General features: G+C 47.8%; 1 protein-coding gene across 7 annotated transcripts in view; it reads left to right on the forward strand.

Moving 5' to 3' along the window:
• Positions 1–6: 6 nt before the first annotated feature.
• Atp2b3 (ATPase plasma membrane Ca2+ transporting 3) overlaps positions 7–15,552 on the forward strand; it is a 67,637-nt gene continuing 52,091 nt past the window's right edge. For 5 of the 7 annotated variants that reach the window (XM_031363989.1, XM_031363997.1, XM_031364024.1 and 2 more), the window contains exon 1: positions 13–243. The gene's annotated coding sequence lies outside the window, so the exon portion shown is untranslated. Of the gene's footprint in view, positions 244–15,552 lie in introns of all 7 variants that reach the window. The other 2 variants (XM_031364005.1, XM_031364042.1) reach the window with 1 other exon arrangement.

The raw sequence follows: 15,552 nt of genomic DNA on the forward strand, positions 1-15,552 counted from the left end.
GCGCTCAGAGCTGCGGCTGGAGTCGAGCGCACAGCGTCGCCAGCCGCCGCCGGTGCGGAGTGTGGGGAGCACTCGGCCACAGCCCTTGCCTGCCGCGGAGGGTCCTGCTCCGCACTGCTGGCCAGGCGGCCCAGTGCCCCGGCCTTTCCGTCCTTGGAGCGGATCGTTGCTCGCCAGGAGCCCTCCCGCAGCAACAGCGAAAGCCACAGCAGAGGCCGCGGTGGCGGCTGTGCCCATGCCGGGGTAAGTTGTGCCCTGGGCGCACAGGCGGGCGCAGAAGGGGTGGGCGCGCGAGCGGGCGGGGGTGAGAGGGCGGCCCAGCAGGTGGCGCGACGGCAGGTGGGGGGTACGCAGGATCCCGCCCAAAGCACCTGCTCCCTACGGGCCTGGCCTGTGTGTCCTTGCGGCATTACGGGCGCGCGTCACCCCGGGGCCTCAGAACTGGCGGGCTGCGCCCCGCACCCGCACTGGTACCCTCACCCGCACCCAGCATCCCGCGCGCACGCGCATCTGTGTCTAGGGAACAAGGCCGCTGGGGGCTGCGGGCTGCAGGCTGCAGGCTGTGGGCTGGGGCTCCAGGCAGGCATAGCCAGGGGCGCCAGGCCTGGGCCAAGAGTCTAGCCTCTGCGCACACACCTTCCCAGGGCTTCGAGGTACCCCCTCCCCCGCCTCTTCGCACTGTATCATCCTCCTCCTCACATGTTCCTACACTGTCCCCTGCACGCCCACACAGCTACCCAGCCGACCCTGACGCTGGCATGGACAGTGCCACCGGCAAGTGGCAGAGCTACACTTGAACAAGTCCTTCATCTCTGCCAGCAGCTGCCTTCTCCTCTTCACCTGTGTGACCTTGGCCAGAGGGTTTCTGTGATGGGAAGCCTCAATGTTCTTGGGTTTTCAAGGCTTCAGCTCTGCTTTTCTGGGATGTGGAGCCACTGGCGGTATCTCTGGAACCCAGGAAGACCCGCTCCTCTCTATAACTTGGTTTCCCTAGCCTTCTGTGAGTCACTATGAGGCTTGGTGACTCAGCCAACAGAAGAGGGGCAGAAGACAGGGTCAGGGGTCAGTCAGGGTCCTGGCGCCTCACCTGGGCAGGACAGATAGGCAGGGACTCCTAGAGTGGTAACTCTGACCAAGGGCTCAGGAAAGGTAGGGAAGTATGCAAGTACTCCTCTGTCACTCTCCTGCTGCAAGGTAGGCAGGGCCAGGATCTCCCCCTACCCACTGAATGCTTGCCCCTCCAAGGACAAACCCTGAATCTTTCACAGATGGTGCCTTGGGTCCTGACATGCTACAAGATCAAGTCCCCACCCGTCTCCCCTAGCTCTCTACAAGGAGTTTGGTTCCAGCCTGGCAGATGCCACCTGCACATACACCCTCATCCATACCTCTGGGCTCTGGATCTTTGCCCTTGCTCCATCCCTGTTATGTGACTATTTAAAGCAAGAGTTTGATTTTTAACCTACATGGGCTGGTGCCTGGAACAAGCCTGACAGGGTGGGTACTTAGTTTCTGTATGGCACATTTATGACCTTTATTCTGCTGAATCTGCAGACTCACTAACAAGATGCAAACCCTTGATCTCTGTCCCCATTTACCAGACAGGATCATTGAGGCCCCGGAGGTGAGGAGACTTGGCAGTACACTGAGGGCATGGATGGAGATCCCTTTGCTTTTTGTTTGTTTTGTTTGAGCAGATAGCTGTGGGTGCTCCTATAGAAAATGGGAGGTATTGTATGAATAATACCATATCATCCCCCTTCCTAAACATCTCCTGCATCCACACATGATTCTAAGCAGATTCTTGGACCCCTGGTGGAGCATTACATCAATCATATTCATAAACTGATATGTTTATATACCCACCACCACCACCCTTCATAAACAAGGAAAATAAAGCTTCCTGGCTTGGAAAGGGGCACTTGGAGGAATGGTCCAAGAGGCTGCCAAGTTCTACTGGGACCCAGATTAGGCCTAGCAGAAGAGCTAAGGGTGAAGCTGACCCCTCAAGTCTGAACCAACAGACAGCTGGTCAGTCGGAAGGAACTGGGCACTTGTGGTCCTGAGGCATCGATTGACTGCCAGTAGCCTTGAGGCAGGAGAGGGCCAAGGGCACACACATTTTTGATCAGCTCCACCTGGTCCAATCCCAGCCCTGCTAGGTGGTTTGAGTGGAGGGCAGCCATGCTCTGGCACAGAAGAGGTGAGGCAGGCAGATGGGAGCAGGGAGGGCGTGGGAGGGGGTTCTGCACAGAGCCAGAAGGAGAGCTAGTCCTTGGGGAACGGAGTCCCCAAAGCTAGGAGCACACTTGGAAGAGTGCCAGCCTCAGCAGAGAGAATACCATCATGAGCCCCTGAGGGCAACCAGGGGCACCAGTAGCCTGTGGCAGACACCCATCTTAGTCTCTAGTGACAGGAGCTCCAGGGTGTGGTGCCAGCTCTATGACTGATGGTTTCTGTGACCTTGACTGAGTCCCTTTTCTAATCCAAATCTGGGGGCAGGGTGCATCTTGCAGGTCCTGCACTGACATTTCAGGATCCCTAGCTGGAGATCCTGGGTTGAATCATTCAGGAGAACAGAAAGAGCTGAAAATCTAGCCAGCGAGTGAGCAAGGCAAACGAGTCAGTGAGCAGAAGAGTCCAGCCTGTGGATCACTGCATCCTCCTTATTCCAGTTGGGCCCAGCCAGCCAGAGAGGCAGCCACAGTGGGCTATAAAGAGCTGCCAGAGCCCCTCTGAACATGGCTGCTATGAGATGAGCTTGGCTGAACACTTAGAGCTAATGCAGCCTTGTCTGACTTCCTCCAGCCATTTATTTGCCCTGCTCCCCCACACCCCCACCTCAGTGCAAGTTGGTGTACCATTCTCCCTTCTGATGTTAAGCTGGTGGATTCTGTGATTCAGTAGTAGTCTCCATCCTAGGTTACTATTACATCAAATGTCAATAATGACAACACTAACAATAAGAGTCACCTTGTGCCAGATAGTGTTCTGAGTGCTACACAGACATCTCTTGTCGTGCCCTTCATTGAAATAATAGCTGAATAAAGCAAGTGCTGCTATCTACATTTGACAAATTATCAGACTGAGGCTCAGAGAAATTAGGTAACTTGCTCAAGGCCACCAAGCCAAAGGATTGCAAAACCAGGACTGATCTTTCACAAAGCCACCTGTTATGGTGTCCCTAGCTAGAAATTTCTTCTGATTTCTCTAGAAGTATGTGTTGAACTTTACAGAGGGTGCAGGGGGTGTTTGAACTGACTGTCTGGGGAACCCTTCTCGGGGAAATCTATGGATGCTTAGGAACATTCCTCATCTCAGGAGATGAGATATTGATGTCTCCATTCCATGTTCCCACTGAGAAATGGATAAAGGTGATTTCTAGCCATCCAAAGCACACGGAGAACAATTCATTTTCAGTAAATATCTTTGTGATGATTTCAGAGGCACCCCTAAAGAAAAGCAAATAATGGATGGGGACCTGGACTGTGGCACTGAAGTCCCCCTGAAGCCTCTCCAATGACATCTCTGACTCCAGAGTGAGCCCTAGCTATACCCCAGGCTGGCCATGGCAAATGGAGACCTGCAATGTGCAGATGGTTCCTCATTGTTCCTTGTCATTTCCCAGCTTCTCGCTGTTGCCCTCCTCCCTGCCATGGCTGGGCCAGTGTAAGTCAGGCCAACAGTACCCAGCTGGATAGCCCTCCCCTGCCAGGACACCTTCTGTTGGGTGGGCGGTGCTGGCAGCAGGCCTGAAGGAAGCCTGAGGAGAAAGGTCTGATGCACACATCACCAGGGCAGAGAAAAGGAGGTTCTCAGGTGTAGAGGAATTTGGGCATCTGAGGCTGGCCCAGGATTGGGAACGGGTCCAAGGTCACATGGCTGAGTAGATGGCAAAAATGAACCAGAGCTACATGGTTCAGGCATGAACCATGCCTGAACTCTTGAAGCACAAAAGGTTTCCAAAGACTTGTGCCCAAATCAAAGGAATACAAAAGGGGGATAATATCATTTACCTCAAAGTTTGCTTTTTTCTTTTTCTTTTTAAATATTTATTTTTTATTTTATGTGCATGTGAATGCCTGAGTGTATGCAAAAGTCTATGGAAGTCAGAAGGCAGCATCAGATCCCCAAGACCTAGAGTTACAGGCAGTTGCAAACCACCATGTGGGTGCTGGGAACCAAACCAGGTCCCCATGCAAGAGTAATGGGTGCTCTTAAGCACTGAGCCATCTCTCCAGCCTGAAGTGTGTCTTTTTCAAGGAGATATTGAACCTTCTGTTCTTGGTTCTCCCAGGAAATGGGTGACCATTCCTTGAAATGAGGTCTTTCATGAACCACAGTCTTGAGACACTTTCTAAACCAACACTGTCTGATATGCCAGATATTAGCCACAAGTGGCAATTTAATTAAAATGAAACTACAAATTCTCTTCTTTGCGTGCACTGAATGTGTTACGAGTCCTTGGTATGGCTGCCGGCTTCCCTGTTGGATAAGGAGGTATAAATGAATGTTCCCATTGCTGTCTTGTGGTACCATCTCAGTGTGTATGCAGCCCTAAGTCCTGACATGGTTCCTAAAGCCATCTGTACTGCACTCCCCTGTGGCATTCAGGCACTAGTATTGCAAGTATGGCTCAGGTTCTCTCAGAAAATCTGCCAGAAATGAAGCCCTCAGGGAGTTCTGGGCACTCATGAGCATTTGAGGAAATGTTCTTTGATTAGCTAGGCTCAGATTGGAGGGCTTAACAGCTGAGGACACTAGATGCCAGGATGGGTTGGAGTGGGTTGCCTCTAGGAATGAGTGTGTTCCATTGTTGAAATGTGGCCAGCTATGCTAGGGGCCACATCTTATTGGTGTGATAGTCCTTAGGGATTCTGCTCCATAATCATTGTGCCCTGTGTCTGATTCTATGAGAGCAGAGGAAAAAGCTAAAGTGCTTCCCACCCTCACATAGCAAATGTGCTTCACTGTGTTCATCAAAGAATCTGCTGCCACTGAAGCACCCAGCTGGCTGGATCCAGTAGCTTGGGTGGAGACTGTGAAGCCAGGCTGCATCTCTCAGGGCTCAGCCTCCAACTTCGCCCCTGCCCTGCCCAGCCTGGCTAAGCAACTGAGACTTATCAAGACAGCCTGAGCCTCAACTTCACAGGAGCCACATGGGGCTGGAAAACTATAAAGAATATCCAGTTGTTCCAGCATCCTCAACAAGGTGGCACTCAAAGTCCCTGCCACTCTCTCCTGATTCCTTGAAAGAGAATAATGGAGGCAGATGTGGATACTCTAAGTTAGTCCATCCATACCTTGGAAAGTACATTAGGAGCAGAGCGATGCATCCCAACGGCTAGCTCAGGTGCCTACCTACAAACTCAGGAGCATGACGCCCATCAAATCTGAGCTGAAGGGTATTGTGTCAGGAATTGAAGCCCTAGCTGAGAGGTCCAGGAAGCACTGTATAAATAAGTAAGGTGCTCTTTGGTTTTTATTTTTCATATTGTTTTGTTTGTTTGTTTTTCATGACAGGGTCTCTCTGTGTACCCGTGGCTATCCTGGAATTGGCTCTTGTAGACCAGGCTGGCCTTGAACTTGGAGATCTGCCTGTCTCGGCCTCCTGTGTTCTGGGGTTAAAGGCATGTGTCACCACCGCCCAGCTGGTTTTTTTTATTATTATTATGTTCTCCTTATTAAAAAAAATTAATGCTTTACACAGACATAATCTTTATTTTTGTAGTATTAAAAAATAAAACACAGGAAAAAAAGATGTAGGAAGCCCCTCTCCACCCTATTGTATCACCAAAGTACAAGATAGTTTTCTGTTGGCTTTTTCTATTGGACTTATTTCTGCTCTCTTTTCTTTGCATAACCTATTTATTTTTCACATTACTGTAATTAACCCATGAGCTCAATTGTGTGATCTATTTTTTACTTCACATAAGCATTTTTTTAATTAATATAATCCCTTCTTAAATTAACTTTTTTTCCAAAATGGACACAGTTTAATTTGTTAAAGTACTTACAACCAAAAAAAAAAAAAAAAGTGTACTTAAACTGTGCCACAAAGAAACTGCAAATGATCACTCATTCATCTGACAATTATTTATCAGGCCCACTGATGTATCAGGGCAGTCCTCAGTAATTACAATTTTTAATGGCTGAATAGTATTCTCTCAAGAGATTGTAATTCACTTAATTATTTGGCTATTTTTAGAACTCTAGGCATCAGGATTTGTTTCACTCTTTTGCATGAGACTCTGCTGAGCATCTTGGGGCAGAACATTCACCCTGTCCTGAGGAGAGGACCCAGACAACAGTGCAGCCTGCCAAGTAGCTCTCCAGAAGGGCTTCTGAATGTGCCAGAAGGGCTCACTTGCTGCAGTCTTGCCAGCTTTAGGTATTCCATAAGTATCTAGGTCAGAAAATATCTACTTTGCTTTGTCTTCAGTTAATTGCCATTAATGGCAAACATTTTCTACAAATTTCTAAATTGGATCTATTTTGGTTTTAGTAAATTACCTGGTCTTAACTTTTATTTACTAGGGTTTTCAATTTTTTTTATGTCTTTGAATTAAGATAATTAATTTATATAAGGGAAATAATGGTGTGATGTATTTGCTGTAAAACATTTTAACCTCTTGGTTCTTTGTCTTTTGATTTTTGACCACTCATAAAATAACCACTTTTCTGATGTCTTACATGGATTCTAGGCTTACAGAATCTCTTTTATTTAATATTTTTAAATTTTATGTGTATGTGTTTTGCCTGCATGTATGTCTGTGCCTAGAGCCAAAAGAAGCCAGAAGAGGGTGTCAAATCCTCTGGAATTTTAGTTCCAGATGGTTGTGAGGCTCCATATGAGTGCTGGTAACTAAACTCAGGTCCTCTGTAAGAGCAGCAAAGAGCAGCCAGTGATTTTAACCACTGAGCCACCTCTCCAGCCCCATTACATGATTTCTTTACAAAATTCTAAGAGCTATCAACTTTAGGTTTATTCTCCCTACTCCTCATTTGTAGTTACATTTAAGATAGTTAAAACTTTTTATTTCTGTACTAGGGATTGATGCCAGGGCCTTAGGCATGTTCCCACTGAGCTGCATCCCCATACTTCCCTATCCTTTTTGATTTAGAGTTTTAATTTATTGCCCAGTCTGGCCTTCAACTAACAGTTCCCTTGAACTTACAGTTCTTTTGACCTCAGCCTCTCCAATAGCTGGGATTACAAGTATGTGATCCCATGCCCAGCAAAATGTTTAAGTCTCTAATCTGGGAGTCAGCATCCTCTTTGGTAAAGTGTCATATGGTAAATATATTCCACTTTGCAGAATACATGGTCTCTATCACAACTGCCATGCTCTTAATGGAAAACACAAACATAGACACAGTCCATATGAAAATGAATGAGTATGACAATGTGCTAATAAAACTTTATTCAAAAGCACATTTTGCTGGATTTGGCCCTTGAGCTGTCATTACTAAACCTTATTTCATGCAAAAGAAATTCATTTCAGGACTATGAGATAAAAAGGCAATGTGTCCCTTCAGCCAGGTTGCTAGCCACCAGTCCCCATTTCCTTTATCAAGTTATTTGTTCCTTAAAGAGTTTGTATTGAATCTTTCATCTTACCCTCAAAGTAAACCCCATTGATATGTCCTCTGGTGTCATTGGAGTTCCTGGACAGCAAAAGCACACCTAGAGCTTCCTTACTAAATAACAAGAAAGCAAGGAGGGATCAAGGAAGAGGAGAGATGAGGAATGCTCTGTGGCCATTCCATTCCAACTGATGCCCACCTTGAATGGTGAACACTAGCCTCTTTGTTTCTCTGAATGAACATGTTTGAGAATGAGCCATCCCATCTTCCCTTTCTTTGCTCACTTGTTAGTCCCTAGACTGTCCCAGAACTCAGAATTCCTTTCACACTGGTATTTTCCCACAAACCAGAACTAGGTTATAAAAATATGTCGATGTTATTGAACTAACGTTTACATGGATGGATGGCCAGGGCTATGATGGTGTGGGGCATAATAGAGCGGAGAGAGATTCTTGGTCCAGATTAGGCCATCTGTACTAAAACCATTTGGTGTTTGCAGAGCACAACTCTGTTTCCAGGGCAGAGCTAGGGTTCTGTGCCACATCTCAGGCACAGGGTCTTTTCCTCTCCTCATGGGCTTCATCTCCATTGTTCCCAGTAGACTATGGGACCAGACACACTACATCTTGGTGTGGAGTCACAGGTCTGAAACGGATGACTGTGGCTCAGGAATAGCTGGTCCAGGGTTCAAGATTCCTAGGGAGTGCCAGGAGGGGGGGCTGCCAGTGGGAATGGGAACCTAGTATGGAAAATGAGGGAAGGGGGTATGTATGGCACATGGTAGGGACAGTCTGTTCTCAGCACCCAAACAATCTTGTCTCCCTTATGGCCTTGTGGCCTCCTAGCCCAATGAACAGTGGCTGGGCCTTTGTTTTAAAATGGCCCTATCCTGGGGAACCGAGCAAGAATAGCCACTACAGTCTATTATTTGGGTCCAGGGAGTTGAGAGGGTCAGGCCTGGGGGTGGGGGTAACTTCTTTGGATCCTTGGACTAATGGTCCCTGGGAGGTCCACTGGGCTGTCTGGGCATGTAAGTGAGTCCAGGCAGGGTCAGAATTCTCTGGCTGCAGGCTGTCCCTTGTGTCTCTGCCACCCTTCCATAGAGGAGGAAGCAGAGCCATATCATTAAAGTCACCTTAGGGGATGAGTGGAAAAAATTCCACATGCCTATCTCCCAAGGAGAAGATTTTTGCAACTACACTACCCATCAGTGCCACTCCCAGTTCTCAGCCTCAAGGGGCATCTATCCATGAGCATCTATGGGACAAGTGGGGAAACCTAAAGGAGGACCTGGGGTTGGGCCCATGATGGGCTCTGCAGCCTGCTGAGGAAGCACACTCGGACCCCTGACTTAGTATTCATGGGTACCGCATGGACACTGCAGAATTTTTGAGGTGCAAAGCTCAGTCCATGTAATCCTGGTGGCATCCAGGCCCAGGGCAACCTTCAGATCTTGCCATCACAGCCAGTTGGGGTTGTCAAGAATGCTGAAGCTGTATCTGGCAGCCTTTCAGATGACCCTCCCTGGGCTGCAGCTTCTAAGACATCCTTTCTTGGGGCTACCATGGGTCACTGGCCTTTACTTCCTCTGTTACTGCATTTGACAACAGGCAGCAGTTTGGGTCAACCTGGGAAAGGGATGCCTAGATCTGAGTGTGCTGAGTCGTTGCTTCTGGGTCACAGAAGTATCAGCAAGAGATGATTGTCATATCTAATCTTTTCAATCCCCAGCATTCTTGCCCTCTTCTCTGCTAAGAATATCATGGGCAAGGATTTTTCAAAGGGAAGAAAGGTAGCTTTGAGACTCCTGTAATCTCAGAATTCCACACAATGTCAAGCTTATTTTTTATAGCTCTTTTTCTACATGGGATTGGTCCTCTGGGTAAGTTAAATCACAAAAGGGGCCCAAAGAGGCTACTTTATGAGAATTTGGGATGCCCATACATTCAGCTCCTGGTCTTATTGCCAGTGAATTCCTCCTACCCCTGACCTCTGACTTTTGGCCCAATGACTTTAACCTGCTTCCAGAAACAAAGCCCCTACACATGGGACCTGTTTCCTCAGGAGGACACACTAATGTCCTGGTAGTCTTATCTAGTCTCAGCATGTCCTAGCTGAAAGGACTCAGCCTAGCCTGTAGCCCCAATGGACTCCAGCTGTCTATAATTTCCTTAATTACCTTGTTTAGGTCTTGGCTATTTCCGGTTGCTAGGCTGACTCTGAGACTGGACTGGTACCTCAGTAGCCAGCAGAGCTAGGAGACTTGGGTATCCTTCCTTCCAGTAGGGAGTTTTCTGGCTCTAAAGAGCTGGAGGACTAGAACCTGCTGCCTCCTGTGCAGAAGGTTTTCACAGAGGCTAGCTATGGTGGCTTTGTGTCTCCTTGCCTCTCTAGAAACCACAGGGTGTCCCAGCTCTCTGTGCTTTAGGGAAGTAGGGAAGTGGGGGCCAACATGTGCAGGACGCGTGCGGGGGCGGGGCACAGGGCTGGCTTGGCTCCTGCTGCAATGCAGCTTTCTGCCCGAACAGCTCGCTGTAATTGGATAATTAGTGTCATTATGCTTCCTGCCTATCGGCTTCTCCAGCTCCTGCTCCCCAGCTCTCTCCTTTTTCAGCTTCTGCCTTCTATGGCAGAAAACAAATGACTGTCCCCTTTCTCCATGGAGAGTCATGACCCCAGTAACCATACTACATGGCGCTTGCCAGAGAAGAATTTTCAAGTTCACTTTGTGACCCAGAGCCATTCGGCACTGTAAGAACCACTTGTTTGGGATTTTGACTCATCCCACAAAAACATTCTAGGGACCCCAGAGCAATGTGGGATCCAAGCAGGCCTAGGGATGGCCCCTAAAATGGGAAAGAATCCTAAGAGACCCGTGAGCCCCACCCTGGTCAAACAATGTTCTGACCCAGTGGAGCCTGGTCCTGCTCTTTGAATTCTGGGGCCTTGCTGATATCAGTTTCAGAATAGACAGAGGTGGAAGGTTTTGGAAAGACACATGAGGCAGAAGTGACAGACTGAATAAAGTCCTTGCCCTGCGCTGCTTTTCTTTCCCTGGCCTCCAGAGAAATGGATCAAGCACCTTGAAGATCAGCACTGGGTACGTACTAACTCAGCAAGAAAAGACAAAGTCCTGTTTCCAGGGAGGCTGAGTGACTCTGCAGCCAGTGCTTGAGCTGTACAAGGACACAACGTACCCAGTCACTTTATTAACTCTTTGAATTGGTTCTAATCAGGTGTCCATTGCTTTCTTGGATGTGTAGGTAGTCACTTAGCAGAGGAGCATACAGAATCCTCTGAAGGCAAGTTCACATCTGCTTCTACTCCTTGATGGTGATATGACCTTGAATAAGTACCTCAATCTCTGTACCTTAGTTGCCTGTACTCCATAGTAGGCATCCTCATCCCTTGACATAGAGCCTCATTGTGCAGAGCAATCATAATCATTCCCACAGTGCCTTGGTGCACAATTCTCGGCATGGTCCCTTGGTTTGGCTTGCATGTGACAGGACTGACCTTACATCTTTCTTATAGTCGTGTCTTCTCTCTTCTGCTTTGACTAGAACATTTATGACAGTGTCAAATAATACAGATAGATGAGATGGAGCCAGGCTACAGGTGGTCACATACAGGGAACCCATAAGAGTATGAGATTTAGAAGGCCCTGGAAAGTTTGGGAAGCCTCCGAACTTCCCATAACCATGCCTAAATTGGGCACATAGTAAAGAGGGGAGGCTTGAGTTCTTCCCTCTGCATCTCCAGTTTCCTCAGCTTATGGGGCTGTCCTCTTTAGTGGAATCAGAAATAATAACAGCTATGTCAGCAAAGAAGTTCATTTCTGGCTCATGTGGAAGTCTAGCTGCACAACCTGTGGCTGCTGGGATGACTTCTTTGTATATAGTTATCTGGGCTCCTATATAATACATGTAGATACATATGCAAAATGACACAAGAAAGCCATTACCACCTGATCCTCATACTAGCATTTCAGCCAGTAGGATAAAAAAGAGTAGGGGAGAACATGTCACTTCTCTTTCACGCTTCAACTTGAACCTTGAAGTTGTTCCTGTCATTTCTATTTATATCCAATTGGCCAGAGTGTGCTCATATGGTTATATGTAGCTGCAAGGGAGTCAAAAGAATATAGTCACTGACTAAACAATAAGACATCTAGCTAGCAAAATATCATATAGTCTCTTCCAGAACATTCTAAGGGTCCATTAGTACTTCCCAAAGCTGTTTTGGCACTAGGGGTTGAACTCAGAGCATCATGATGGCTAAGCTGTGTCCCCAGGCCTACTTTTACTTTTTTTATCTTGAGACAGTCTCACTAACTTACCCAGTCTAGTCTTGAATTCATTCTATATTTCAGTCAGGTCTTGAACTTTCAATCCTCCTATCTCAGCCTGCTAAGCACCTGGAATTACAGGCTTTAAGCAACCACCAGGCCCTGCTTCCAAAGTCACATTTTGTGTATAGAATTCACCCATCTTGAGGCTAGGCTTTCCCCCAAGTGATTAGACCACCCCTTCTGAGGATGGACTGGGCTTGCTACTCCCAGGGAAGCTCTGCCAGTAGCTACAAAAGAGGGAGTGCATGCCTGCTCCAACCATTCCCAAGTAAGAAAGCAATTTAGGCATCATAAGGGTAGACTACTTGCTTAGAATGCTTGGACCAGATGGTCTACCCCTAGCACCATAAGACATAAACAAAAGTGGTCCAAGTAGGTGAGCAATAATGGCAACAGCAGCCAGCACATAGCAGGGATGGTGCACACAGGCTGTGGGATGTGTGTAGGGCACATGGGGAAGAGATTATTTAGGTTGCCATTTCCCACATGAGCAGAATGGACTGCCAATTTGACTTGTCAGAGGAGTGAGATAATGTGACTTGGGACACCATAAAAGATCACTCAAGCTCCTTATCTACCACCTTGGACACAACTAAGAAAACACAAAACAGGACATTAGAGCCATTAGAATCTGAAGCATAAACCACATCCTCATTGCTATACCACCACCAGCACCATCAATCTCCAGAACTTGTTCATTGTCCCAAGCTACAGCTCAGCCCCACTAAACAGCTCCTTATCCTCTTCTCCAGCCCTCAGCACCCATCATCCTTTTATGTCAACCACATTATAGCATGTGTGTAAATCCCCTACCTTTTAAAGACTGACTGATGTTCCATTATAGGAAAGTGGAGGACATCCAATTTGTTTGTCCAGTCGTCCAGCTATAGACACTGGGCTGCTTCCATCTTTTGGCTACAGTGAATAATATTTTTGTGAGCATGGCTATACAAGTCTCTGTGGTCTTGGCTTTCTACTCTTAGGAGATGAGAAGCTGCTATAATATGATGCTGAATTTTTTTCAGAAACTGCCACGATGTGTTGCATTGTGGCTGCAACATCTATCATTCTTTCCTGAAGCCTATTCTGACTGGAGAGCTTGGAGCCCTACCAGAACCTATAAAAGCAGGCAAATATGTGGCCACAAACTTGGCTGGGCATGGGATGCCCTTGAAGGGTGTTTGATTGGATGAAGGTCTCAAACCCACTTTTGGAATGGACAGATTGCCAGGTGGGGAGGATCATGCAGGGCTTGCCTAGGCTGCCCTAGGTGAGACTAAAGTGATAGGCTATTATTTAGATGTTGACCCACCCACAAACAAAGGTAAAATTAGGCATTGTCTGGATTCCCTACCATCTGCATGATTCTGGGTGTAGGTTTTTCTAGGATCCATGCTCCTTGACTGGAGCCTCTTTTGGGACTTCTTTTCCTATATGCATCTATCTTTCCTCCGGATGAGAAGGGTCCCTATGGCCTTGCTGACAGCCCCCAGCCAATTCTCCAGGTGGCCTTTGTAGACTTGCCTACAAGGGCTGGACTTCAGACAGGTGGATGCATAAGCAGGGAGGGCTACCATGGTGGCAGTTGACCCTCTTCTGTTGTTGTTGTTTTTGTTTAAAGCTGTTCTGGGCTTTGAGCTATTCTGCAGCAGCAGCAGCAGCAGCAGCAGCAGCAATAGCATAGTGTGCACAGATTGTACCAGGAACAGGGGGAGGGCAGCATGGTATTGGAGGCGGGGTCTGTCCCTTTAAATCTGTTTTCTCAGTTTTATTTCCTTCTCTTTTCCCATCCTCCTCCCTCAACCAGAAAAAGTGGTAGGGCTGTGAGGGCCCAAGAGCTGCAGTGACAGTGTCTCTGAAATATTAATGAGGCTTTTCTCTGCCTGGCTCCTTCCCTCCCCCCTCTGGCTGAATGCTGGCTTTGTCCTTGGGTGGTCATCAAGGTGTATCAAGCAGAAGGGTAGGGCAGAAGTGGGCAAGAAGGCAAGGGCCCTGTGGTGAAAAGGAAGATGTGGGAAATCAAGGGTTAAAGCACCATCCTCAGGCTCCAAAGCCAAGCCTGTATCTCCCCGCATCATGTAAGACCCAGTAGTGGACAGCTAGCTGCCCTGCAAAATTCCCTCCTCCCAGACTTTCTCCCCACCTGCTCCCTAGATGGGCCCCAGGCCCCACCCAGTGTACAAGTGTGGCTGGGATGTTTGACTATAAGGTAGGAGCTAGGCCTCTGCTCCTATTCCTGGACCTTCTCTCTCTACTACATGGAGCAGGCTGGCATTTTCTAGGTGTCTGAAGTTAGAGAGATGCTGGAGCCTATTAATTCAAGGACCACTCCCCCCCTCAATGAGTCACACTGCTGAGCCCTAGTCATATCTGGAAGGAGAGGCCTAATTTGGTGAGTCCATAGGGAGATACTAGTGGGTGGTGAAGGGGCCCAAGGTAGAAGCATATGCCAGATCAGCCCAGGCTTCTGCCTCCTGACCATCTAGATAGACTCTTTCCTTAGGTCCTAGACCTGGCTCTAGCACCAGTATATTGGCAAGCCCAGGAGCCATGCACTGGATTTTTTTTCAGGGGGACTGCTCTTGTCACTCAGAGCCCAGAAACTAGAAAGCAACTTGGGACTGGGACTACCTAGCCTGCAGCTGGTGCTGGTATCCAGTGGTATCTACCCCAGGAATAGTGGCAGTACTTGGTGGTCATATGTCCCATCACTGATACGAGACATGTGTTCATACAAACTTGGCTGGTGCTAGATGAGAGCAACTCTGGACTGTTTCCAGTCAGTATGATGAATTTTAATGCATTTTTAAAGTTCTGACATGGGGGATAGCAGTGGACTTTGTTCTCTATTGCTTGACCCTTCTTAACATGAAGCTGGGTAGCCCCACAAAGCAAGTAGAACAAAGGGTCCTACCTGAGCCTGTTGGAGAAATTACTCAAGGGTAGCAACGAGGTGTTTTAGTGTGGGCAGCTAGGATTCACCTCTGACCATCAAACAAAAGCTTAATGCCTAAGGTCTCTGGTCCCATCTGAGCCCCAATTCCCTTTGTGAAACAGGTATTGTGCACAGTGAGATTCAATGAGGGTTGGTGGATTTTGTTGTAGGTATTGTTATCCCACAGACATTGACAACTCAAAGTTTAGTGTCAAGAGTGGGGTCACAAAAGGAAGTCCAGAAGCAGAGGGTTCTTCCCTCAGGAACGGCTCAGGGCTGCCTAGGCTCAAGGGAAGCAAATATATGAAACCCAAGGAGCTGGCAGAAAACCCATTTAAGGTGGAGAGAGAGGGGGAGAGAGGGAGAAGGAGAGGGAGAGAGGAGAGGGAAAGAGGAGAGCTAGGAAGGAAGAAACTTGGTCAAATCTGGTCAAGCAGATTTGAGTCAGTAGAAGAGTAGGTGCTCCATTTGGGCCTCAAGGGATTAAAATGTCCAGGTCTCACTAAAGGGAAGAGTCTAAAAGGCATTTTGGGTGATGGGTCTGGAATTGCGCTATCTTCTTCAAAACCCTACTATCTCCTAGGGTAGCAACCTGTTGACAGTAACATAGTGAGAATGAGCTGAGCCAGAAAATCCAATGCAAGTTTCTCCCTTCCCTCCCTCCCTCTCCTCCTCCCTC

This window comes from Mastomys coucha, chromosome X (assembly GCF_008632895.1).
Source record: "Mastomys coucha isolate ucsf_1 chromosome X, UCSF_Mcou_1, whole genome shotgun sequence".
In the NCBI taxonomy this organism is placed as follows: Eukaryota; Metazoa; Chordata; class Mammalia; order Rodentia; family Muridae; genus Mastomys; species Mastomys coucha.